Source organism: Cupressus sempervirens, chromosome 10, assembly GCF_028749045.1.
Source record: "Cupressus sempervirens isolate cs-2001-9-10 chromosome 10, ASM2874904v1, whole genome shotgun sequence".
Taxonomy (NCBI): Eukaryota; Viridiplantae; Streptophyta; class Pinopsida; order Cupressales; family Cupressaceae; genus Cupressus; species Cupressus sempervirens.
Genome location: NC_143127.1, coordinates 885,010,518 through 885,022,795, shown reverse-complemented (window position 1 = coordinate 885,022,795; position 12,278 = coordinate 885,010,518). Strand labels below are relative to the sequence as shown.

The 12,278-nt window shown below is 38.0% G+C and overlaps 1 pseudogene; it reads right to left on the bottom strand.

Annotated features, from left to right (window-relative positions):
• Window positions 1–9,707: 9,707 nt before the first annotated feature.
• LOC149536820 (serine/threonine-protein kinase AGC1-5-like) lies at window positions 9,708–11,664 on the bottom strand (annotated as a pseudogene).
• Between the last annotated feature and the right edge of the window lie 614 nt (window positions 11,665–12,278).

Sequence of the window (12,278 nt, the reverse complement as noted above, 5' to 3'; positions counted from 1 at the left end):
CAAGCTCTAAATCTAGCACACGATAACTTAAGAGGAATGATCTTCACAAGTTTAGTCGCCTGTGTTCGGTTTCTTGTATTGAATTCTGGCAATAATAAGTTTCAGGAGAAGCTTACCAAGAGATTCTAGTGATCTTAGACATCTCTAGCATTCGTTGTCTAAAATAATAAGTTTAATGGATCATTCCCTCCTTTGAAAGAGGTGGATAGAGTGGATCAAAGACAAACATGAATGAAATGATAAACATTCAAATCACTAAGCAAAACACAAAGACATCAATAATAATTTAGATTGTTCGACTTAACTCCAAGCTCTAAATCTAGCACACGATAATTTAGCAAAACACTGTAATGTTCCCATTTTAGCAGTTGACCAAGTGTGTGTACGTTAGCCTTGTTCTACATGGTTTCGAGGGCTAACGAAGGGTTTAATGGGATCCTGGAGTGTTTTGGCCTAGTCATTTCCAGTTTGGGCCAAAACGAAGTTGATTTACTCAGTTTTAGGCATACTTACTATTTTTAGTAAGTCGGCAGGACACAGTGCAGGTCAATTTTGGTGATTGGATTTGATACTCCTCGGTGAGAGCTTTTCGAAGAGCTATTACTCGCATTATTCGGAGTCTGATTGCTAATACATTTTAATGCCTAAAGTTTTATTAAAGTAATGTCTAATTTAATTGTAAAATATTAAAGTGTTACTTTAATATTTATTTTATGGGGATGTGTACCCAAGGGAGACATAAGGGGTATTTTAATATATGTTTTATATATTACACATCTTTTATCCCACATTGCCCTGAGCGGACCCTTGGAAATAGAATAAAAGGAAGCATTTGTGGCTTCATTAGACAGGTTGAATATGAGAAGAAATTGGTGTGTGAGTTGTAGCTCCGTTCTTGGCATTTGAAGACGTTTATTCTCTCTTGTAACATTCTAGACGTCATTCCCTTGGGGTTTGGCCTTTGGAATTAATTGTTATCGGCTTCATTATCAGGCAATTTAGTTGCATTTCCAGCTACAGGCAGATTTGGTATTTTGCTCATATCTTCTTCACTACTTGTCCGACGCTTATGCCGCTTTGAGGGAATGATATTACGAAGGTAGTGGACTGATTGAAGGACAAAGTACTGTAGCAACACTATTCATGCAGCACTGTAGCAGCAAGTTCGAAAGCATGGGTTGGAGTATTATGTCAATAATGTTGAAGTAATAAGTGAGTTGATAAATCTGCCATGTATTTGGTTTTATGAATTCTGAAAATAACATTTTATTGGCAGCAGTTCATTTCCACTTTGCATATTATTGTAGTTTCTTTCTTGTTTATGTTGTATGATACTAATTCCATGCACAAAACACAACAAACAAATAAACGTTTGATTTATGGAGTTATAAGGGGTTTAAAACATTAAACAGAGAAATAAGAGGTTGAATGCAAACTATTTGACATAATTCCTTTCAACAATTTGGTTTAGTTTTTTGGGACATTCAGGAGTGCCCATTACAGTGGTATTAGAGCTATAAGTCCTGCCATCCTGTGGAGGTCTTATAGGGAATTTGGAATAGCCGGATAGAGGAAAAAGTGTTTGACGAAATGTCAAAACACTAAAACTGGAAATAAATAAATAAAAACACAAGCTAAGCATTTATGTTTTAGCATGTGACAAGGGCCTTATAATTTCTGTGATACTAGAGCAAGACAAAATAGGATTTCAGACTTGCAAAGCAAACAGTCTAGCACATCCATGCAGGTGGACATTGAATCCAGCCATACAGACACAGAGGAAATATTCTTTGATCGGGACAACAATATGAGTGATCGAGACGATAGGAATACAGGATTAGGTGGAGGCAAGAATGTCGGTCCAGATTAGGGGGAGGTAATGCTTAGACAGTTACTGGATACATTAGAGCAGGGGCAGCGTATGCAGCAGGAGCAGAATAGGCGAACAAACATGATGTTGCAGCTCATGGCTAGACAGATGGGTGTCAATATTAATCTAGGTGATGCCAACAACATAAACAATAACAACGAGGGAAACAATAACAATGGGGGAAACAATAACCATGGAGGCCAAGGCAACAACAATGGTCTTGAGAATAACATTAATGGTAATAATGGACACAGCAACAATGGGAATGAGGCTGATAACTTTAGACATGTTGCACGCCCAGCGCGGACTGTGAGCTGGAGACCTCTTCTACCCACTTTCCCACCCAAAGATCCGGTTCAACCAGTAAACAAACCGCAGATTACCAAGTTACAGGATCAGTTTAGGAGGGACTGGGAGGCTAGTGGACCGGAGTTTCAAGTGGATATTTCCCTCAGAGATTATATGGACTTGAGGATGAGACACATGCCTAGAGCAGGAGGGAGGAATCAAAACTTTGAGCTAAGAAAGAAAGTTGGAAAACTTTCTTTACCTTATTATGATGCTTCAGGGAAGATGACTGCACGAGCTTGGGTGCAGAAGGTAGATACATACTTGCAACTAAATCCTATGACTGAAGAGGAGGCTATCAAGTATGCGGCTATGCACTTGGATGGCGTTGCACATGAATGGTGGCATCATGGCATGGTGACTTTGGGGCATAATCAAATTACATCCTATGAGGAATTCACCGAAACATTGATTGAGAGATTTGAAACTAGGGATCCCAAGTTACATTTCAAGGAGCTAGCATAGTTAAAACAGTCAGGTTATGTGGATGCTTACATTGCCAAGTTTCAGCGCTTGTCTATACTTGTTACTGATATCTCTCCTAGGAGATTGGTGGTGTTATTTTGTGATGGTCTTGCTGATCCATTACGAGGTTGGGTGAAGGGACATGATCCACTCACCTTCGAGATTTAGCCCCTTTGGTATACAAAGGAAAAAACCATTCAACAAATTCTTCCTACCACAAGGACAAAGACAAAAAACCATTTCAAAAAGAGTATAGCAAACCCAAAGAAGGATCAAAAGGACTAGACAATGAAACCTTGAATGAACTTTGAAAGAAGAAGCTGTGCTTCCATTGTAGAGAGCCTTGGGACTTATCTCATAAATGTTCTCTCAAGGCTAAGGCAAATCAAATGGAGTATTTTTCAGCAGAAGAGTCTGATTCAGAGGGGGAGGATCAGCACTCTGATTCATATGAGGGTAACACTATAGAGGAGAGCAGCATTCCTAAGGATGATAGATCGTTGGCACGCTTGACAGGGGCCCAAAAGGCAATCACATTTAAGGTCAGGGGTACTATCCAGGGGCAGAAAGTGATATCTCTTATTGACACTAGGGCTACACATAACTTCATAGATGCACAGTTGGTAACCAGGAGAGGGTTACAGACAGAGGAGCGTGATGGGTTTAGAATCATGGTGGCTAACGGTGATAAATTATTATACACTCAAAAAATATCTAATCTTCGCATCAGGTTTGGAGATGGCTACAAGTTGGAGGATGAGTTCTATGTTGTGGACATGGGAGATTATGATGTCATCCTCAGCATGACATGGATGGCTTCACTAGTTGAGTTCACACTCAACCTAGTGAAATTGGAGATGAGATTCCAGCATGAGGGCAGAACTGTGGTACTTAGAGGACTTTCAAATGGAGGCTGCAGAGTAGTGTCCTTGAGGAGAATGCAAAGACTTTTTTGCCATGATGACATAGAGTGGGCGGCAGAGTGCTACAATATGCCAACTTCACCAGAGCCACAAGAAAATAGTCATCCACCAGATATCCAGAAGATACTTGATAGACACGCTAAAGTATTTAGCGATATTCCTCATGGGGTTCCTCCTGATAGAGGGATGGAACATGTTATTGAGCTCGAGGAGGGAGCCAAACCAGTTATGATTACTCCCTATCATCATCCTAAGAAACACAAGGATGAGATAGAGAAGGCGATTAAGGATTTGTTGGAGATGGGGCATATCAGGCCCAGTAAGAGCCCCTTTGCTTCAATAGTAGTATTGGTAAAGAAGAAGGATGGGACGATGCGCATGTGCATCGATTACAGGTCACTGAATAAGAAAACAATTAAAAATAGGTATCCCATTCCTAGGATTGATGAACTGATTGATGAGTTGCATGGGGCATGCTTCTTCACCAAAATTGATTTGCGATCCAGATACCATCAAATTAGGATGAGAGCAAAGTACATTGAGAAAATAGCCTTCCGATGTCACTATGGCCACTTTGAGTTCATGGTTATGCCATTTGGTCTAACTAATGCACCCGCTACATTTCAGAGTTGTATGAACCAAGTATTCAGGAAGCAGCTAAGGAGATTTGTCTTGATCTTCTTTGATGACATCTTGGTCTTTAGTAAGACCTCGGAGGAGCACTTACATCATCTGGAGGAGGTGTTATCTATTCTGGATAGAGAGTCATTGTATGCCAAGGAATCTAAATGTGAGTTTGGCATGACTGAGCTCCTTTACCTTGGGCATATCATTAGTGCAGATGGCGTTCAGGTTGATCCCAAAAAGATTAGAGCTATTGTAGAATGGCCTAATCCCACAAACCTTACACAGTGTAAGGGATTCTTTGGTTTATGTGGTTTTTATAGGAGGTTTGTTAAGGGATTCTCACAGATTGCTACACCCTTGACAGATCTTACCAAGAAAGGAGCCTTTATGTGGACAGGGGCAGCACAGAGGTGTTTTGAGCATTTCAAGCAGGTAATGTCTTCATGTCCAGTTCTAGCTCTACCGGATTTCACGAAGCCTTTTGAGCTTCATTGTGATGCATCAGGTGATGGGATTGGAGCAGTATTGATGCAGGAGAAGCATCCCATTGCATTCGAGAGTAGGAAGCTCCGGGGAGTTGAGAAGAGTTATTTTGTCTACGACCGGGAGATTTTGGCCATAATGCATGCATTGGCCAAATTTTGATCATATTTGGTAGGTGGACGTGTTGTGATCAAGACTAATCACAACAGTATTAAATACTTCATGAGCCAGCGTGATCTTAATGACCAGCAACAAAAATGGGTGACTAAATTGCAGGCTTATGACTTTGACATAGAGTTTGTCAAAGGTAAGAAAAATGTGGTGGTTGATGCCTTATCTCGGAGACCTCACTTATGTGCTCTGGCAGAGATTTCAGGAGATTGGAGAGATCGGATTATTGTAGAGTATGTTGGAGATGCTCGGGCTTCTGGATTGATTTCAGGTACCATACAGGATGATCACTATGAGGTGATAGATGGACTGATCAGAGTTTAGGACAGGGTTTATTTGATTCCGTCATCACATTTGAGAGAGGTGATACCGAAGGCATTTCATGATGCACCCACAGCTGGACATCTGGGGGTCTTCAAGACCTACAAGCATATTCGAGAGCGGTTTTCATGGAAAGGGCTCAAGGATGATGTTTAGAGGTATGTCAGGGAGTGTGTGGTTTGTCAACAGAATAAGGGAGAGCACACATTTCCTGCAGGTTTATTACAGCCCTTGCCCATTCCTAATAAGAAATGGGAAAGTATTTCGATGGACTTCATCACTAGTTTACCACAAGTGTAGGGAAGGGATTGCATCTATGTGGTGGTGGACCGCTTGACGAAGTTTGCTCATTTCTTTGCTATTTCGTCCACTTACACAGCAGCACAAGTGGCAGATCTTTTCTTTAGAGAGATATTCAGGTTACATGGGCTGCCCAGATTCATTGTCAGTGACCGGGATAGTAAGTTTATGAGTGTTTTTTGGCAAGAGTTGTTTAGGTTGTGTGGTACAGATCTTACACCTAGCACTAGTTATCATTCACAAACAGATGGGCAAACAGAGATTGTGAATAAATGGGTGGAAGGATATTTGAGGAACTATGTAACTGCACAACAAAAGGCTTGGATCAGATGGTTGCATATGGGAGAGTATTGTTATAACACCACTTATCATATGTCCATCAAGATGACTCCTTTCATGGCACTTTATGGTTATGAAGCACCTAGCTTCATGGATTTAGTTTTGGGGGACAGTAGAGTGCCCAAAGCCAAAAACTTATTGCAGGATAGTCTGGACATCCTGAAAGTGCTCAAAGAGAATATACAACAGGCCCAGAATCAACATAAATTGTATGCTGATCAGCACCGAATAGAGCGTAGCTTCGAGGTAGGGGATATGGTTTACTTGAGGCTACAACCATATAAACAGTCATCGCTCAAGAAGAGCGGAGCTGAAAAGTTGAAACCTAGATTTTATAGTCCCTACAGGGTGATTCACAAAGTGGGCAAAGTTGCCTATGAGCTTGAGCTTCCAGAGGGCAATCGAGTGCACAACGTGTTTCATGTGTCTAGGCTTAAGAAAGCCATTGGTCAGAGTGTAGTGCCTTCTGCAGATTTACCCCCTTTCGATGAGGAGGGGAAGCTTGTGCTAGTACCCGAGGCTATTCTGGACACCAGAGAGAGGAAGCTTAGAAACAGGATAGTGAAGGAGTATTTGGTCAGATGGAAAGACATGCCGAAGGAAGATTCTACATGGGAGAGTGAGGAGGTTATTCAGCACGCTGGACTAAGATTGCTTGAGGACAAGCAATTTCAAGGGGGGCGAACTGTAATGTCCCCATTTCAGCAGTTGACCAAGTGTGTGTGCGTTAGCCTTGTTCTACATGGTTTCGAGGGCTAACGAGGGGTTTAATGGGATCCTAGAGTGTTTTGGTCTAGTCATTTCCAGTTTGGGCCAAAACGAAGTTGATTTACTTAGTTTCAGGCATACTTACTATTTTTAGTAAGTTGGCAGGACACAGTGCAGGTCAATTTTGGTGATTGGATTTGATACTCCTCGGTGAGAGCTTTCCGATGAGCTATCACTCGCATTATTCGGAGTCGGATTACTAATACATTTTAATGCCTAAAGTTTTATTAAAGTAATGTCTAATTTAATTGTAAAATATTAAAGTGTTACTTTAATATTTATTTTATGGGGATGTGTACCCAAGGGAGACATAAGGGGTATTTTAATATATGTTTTATATATTACACATCTTTTATCCCACATTTCCCATATGAGTTGAGCGGACCCTTGGAAATAGAATAAAAGGAAGCATTTGTGGCTTCATTAGATAGGTTGAATATGAGAAGAAATTGGTGTGTGAGTTGCAGCTCCATTCTTGGCATTTGAGGACGTTTATCCTCTCTTGTAACATTCTAGACGTCATTCCCTTGGGGTTTGGCCTTTGGAATTCTTTGTTATCAGCTTCATTATCAGACAGTTTAGTTGCATTTCCAGCTACAGGCAGATTTGGTATTTTGCTCATATCTTCTTCACTACTTGTCCGACGCTTATGCCGCTTTGAGGGAATGATATTACGAAGGTAGTGGACTAATTGAAGGATAAAGTACTATAGTAGCACTATTCATGCGGCACTATAGCAACAAGTTCGAAAGCATGGGCTGGAGTATTATGTCAATAATGCTGAAGTAATTAGTGAGTTGATAAATCTGCCATGTATTTGGTTTTATGAATTCTGAAAATAACATTTTATTGGTAGCAGTTCATTTCCACTTTGCATATTATTGTAGTTTCTTTCTTGTTTATGTTGTATGATCCCAATTCCATGCACAAAACACAACAAACAAATAAACGTTTGATTTTCGGAGTTATAAGGGGTTTAAAACATTAAACGGAGAAATAAGAGGTTGAATGCAAACTATTTGACATAATTCCTTTCAGCAATTTGGTTTAGTTTTTTGGGACATTCAGGAGTGCCTATTACAAACACTAAGCTTCAAATCACTAAGAAAAACACAAAGACATCAATAATAGTTTAGATTGTTCAACTCAACTCCAAGCTCTAAATCTAGTACATGATAACTTAAGAGGAATGATCTTCACAAGTTTAGTCGCCTGTGTTCGGTTTCTTGTATTGAATTCTGGCAATAATAATTTTTAGGAGAAGCTTACCAAGAGATTCTAGTGATCTTAGACATCTCTAGCATTCATCGTTTGAAATAATAAGTTTAATGGATCATTCCCTCCTTTGAAAGAGGTGGATAGAGTGGATCAAAGACAAACATGAATGCAATGATAAACATTCAAATCACTAAGAAAAACACAAAGACATCAATAGTAATTTAGATTGTTCAACTCAACTCCAAGCTCTAAATCTAGCACACGATAACTTAGCAAAACACTAAGCTTCAAATCACTAACCAAAACACAAAGACATCAATAATAGTTTAGATTGTTCAACTCAACTCCAAGCTCTAAATATAGCACACGATAACTTAAGAGGAATGATCTTCACAAGTTTAGTCACCTGTGTTCGGTTTCTTGTATTGAATTCTAGCAATAATAATTTCCAAGAGAAGCTTACCAAGAGATTCTAGTGATCTTAGACATCTCTAGCATTCGTTGTCTAAAATAATAAGTTTAGTGGATCATTCCCTCCTTTGAAAGAAGTGGATAGAGTAAATCAAAGACAAACATGAATGCAATGATAAAAATTCAAATCACTAAGCAAAACACAAAGACATCAAGTTGTGCTATAGCACTTAATACATAAATAAAATCTATTACAAATTCTTAGAATGCTACAGCATTCCATCCACTCATGATCCACAATGAGAAACCCAAAATGGGCTCTGCTGAACACAGGCCCAGTCCATTATATTTATAGGGAAATACATATTAAATGCCATTTACACTATAGGAGGAGTTAGTTGGAATATTAATGAAAGGTGGTTGGAGTGGATGGTGGAAGATTAAATGTGTGCATAAAATTGTCTTTGGTCTGTGTTGGGCAGCTAGTTTGTGCCAACCATATCTAAGATAATTAATTTATTTCAACATCCCTCAGTATCAATTTTTTCAACTTCACAAGTTCTTCATATATGACACGGCTAATTTAAAGGGCAGAAACCAAGGCCAAATCTAGGTTAAATCAATTCATTTTTATGATGGCATTTGTGATTCAAATATTTTCAAAGAGTATCTTTGTATAGAGTGGCGTGTTGAATGAAATTTTTGGCACTGGTTTTCCATAAGAGTTTTATAGCCAGATGATGTTACGTGTGCAGCAGGTGGTTTGTGGTAGCAACCTGACGTGACAAGAATGAAATCAGATGGTGTTGGTTGTGCAGCAATTAGTTTTTGATAATGTCATGTCAAAAACTCATCTCTATTTGATTTATAATTCAATAAAAATATCTCATAATATGATAGTGATATTATTTAGAAATATATTCAAAACTACTAGTTTTGTGTAACAAGAAAAGGTTTGGAGAATTTGACGTAAACAGTAGAATATATAAAAGGTATGTAATATACAATATTTTTATGAGGATACATATTTTTAGATAGAAAATCTAGAACAACAAACTTTTAATTCAGATATTCATAATCTCATAAAAGAATGGTTTTATAATTTAATTCAGATATTTAGAATTTCATAAAAGAATGGTTTTATAATTTATACAAATATTGAAATTTCTAAAAATATAGATGGAGGGTTCAGACTTGCGAAGCAATCCACCAGAGGCATGAAGCTTATGCCTTGTGAGCTACCAACCACTAACAACCACCACATAAATGTTTTGTCAACCTAATACAGGCTCACTCATGCCTGAAACCTCTTCGGCTAGGAGCCAAGGACTGAGATCTATCCATTATGCCAAAATTGCCTGGGGCACAATGCCGACCTCATCCCTTACGATGTTAGAGCCTTGCGCCCAACAAGACTTCATCCCATTTGAACTCATTGAAAACCAAAAAAAATAAACCCCACATTAGCTGTGGGAATTCTCTTCACCATCTTGGTCACATTTATAGGATCCAGGAACTATTGGAGGTGAGGAACGAAGCACCAATGCCCAACTTATTCCATTGAAGAATTGACGTTTCTTTATTTCAGAAGCACCATTTTTGTATCTCAGCCTTTTTGCAGGATCCTTCTCCAATAACTGCTTGATCAGATCCTTTGCAACGGAACTCACACTTTGAGTTTTCGAAAAAACAAGAGACCTACCCCTGATATTTGCAGATGTGCTTATGTCATCATGTCCCACAAAAGGTGTTGTCCCATAAAGCATATCATACAAAACAACCCCAAAAGCCCACCGGTCCATAGCACTTCCATAGCCTTTTCCCTCTGCAATCTCTGGAGCCATATATTCATACGTACCCACGGTTTTCATTGAATGGAAACCTGTAGGTTCTGTTTGTAGCTCAGGCAAGGAGGAAGCTAGCTTTTTCTTTTACCTGTTACCACTTGATTTCATCTTTTTCTTCGTACCACACATGTTTCCTAGGTTAAAATAGGAAATAGCCCTAGGGGTGTCTTCAATGGAAGGCCATTTCAAGGGCAGGGAAGAAAATCTTGCCAAAGTAGGATTGAGATGGTCATGTACAGCTAGATCGAAATCCACAACCATGATATGGCCGTCTTCTTTTATCAGAATATTTTTTGGTTTGGGATCTCTGTATATAATTCCAAGCATATGGAGATATTCCAGTGCTAAAAGTACCTCCGCAGCATAAATTTTTCATTTCGAGCATTTATTTTGTTATTTTGAAATGACACGAAAAAATATCTCCAGATCTTTCTGATTCTTTAAAAATAAACCTGCTCATGGATAGCTAAAAGTAAAATATGAATCTTAAAACTCTAAATGTGAATCGTTAAAAAAAAACTCCAAAAGCATCCCACGATAATATGTGCATATCGATTCATAATTTTGAAATCCGATATTCAGATCTTTATGATGGTTCAAAATAAACATGCTCGTGGATAGCTAAAAGTAAAATAAGAATCTCGAAACCCTAGATTTGAATCAATAAAAAGATCTCCAAAAGCCTAAGAAATTTCAAAATCCTGATCACAAATTGAAGAATAAATTTAAAAGTCCAATCTGTAGACCGTAATGATGCTTAAAAACTAAAGATTCAGAACTGCTAATGCATAGTTGAAATGTGAATCTTAACGTCCTAATTTGAATTGTAAAACAAGAATTTCTCCAAAAACCTAAATAATTTCAAAAACTTGATATCAAAATTTCCCCCTGAAAATCATACCTTGTGTCTTTTTCCTAACCTCATACAAGTCTCCTCCCGAGCAATAGTCCATTACAAGAACAGTATACATGTCCATCTCGAAGGAATAATATAATGTGGGAAGAAACGGAGGGTCCAGCAAATGGACCACATCAATTTCATTCTCAATACTTGTGGAATTATTGATGCTCTCCGAATGTGCTTTGTTCATCACCTTCAGGGCAAAATACAACTCGAAATCCTCAAGCTGGGTTAAAAATATAAATCCTGCACACCCACTTCCTATTCTCTTTATGATATTAAAGTGTCTCTAAGATGAGCATTTATCTATTTTAGAGCATTTATCTTTTTCCAATAGAGAATGGCTTAAACATTACACACTAAGTTTAATTCCTAAACTAAAAGTGTTAAATAGTTGAAATTGACTTTTCTTTCCCAAGCTTAATTCTTTTCTTGGTGTGTGATGTTTAAGAATACATCTCCAATGCTGCATTTATGGCCTCCTAATGTGCAGATTTTCTGTGATGAGGCAAAGACTGTGTTTTGCTGAGGGTACCTTACGCCATTGATGTTGCTGAAGCTCATATTATCATCAGCGCTGCGGCTACTTTGAAAATCTTCCTTATTAATTTAGTGTGCAATCTGATTTATTGTTACATTGCTATTTTCTTGTCTGTTAGCATTTCCCGCCATTGAAGATGTTTCTGTAACAATTTTAAATATAAGGAAAATGTTTAATTTTTCATGTTGGGATGATATCTCCAAGGTTTAGGCTATATAATCATTTTGAAACATTTGGGATCTTCACCTCATATGGGGCCGACCAATTTATAGGAAAAAATTTAAATGAAAAAAAAGGATATCCATGAAGTTGGGTCATTTCTTTCATATAGTTTACTTATTTGTATGAGCATTTTCAAATTATTGCATTTCAAAATATTTATTTTATCTAATTGTAATTATCTGAAACTGATTAATTAAAAAAATATATAATTCATTTTTATTTGCATGCTAGACGATAAGTTTCAACTTTTTGAGTAAGTGATGGTTACATGGAAATTTGTAGGATGATATTTTTGAGAAATGTAAATTGCTTCTTATCTAGTTTGTGTATTGCTAATAGGATTTAATTATGTGGCTTTTGAGTCAAATTTATTAACTCATGTTTCATGAATAATGACTCACAAGAACCTATTTCTCATGATAATACATGAAATACTTACCACTGATTGTATATTAATGATGCTTACAAAGATGAAACATTGGGCCTTCCTAGGAGGTCATTAATTACCAATTAAGGTCTCATC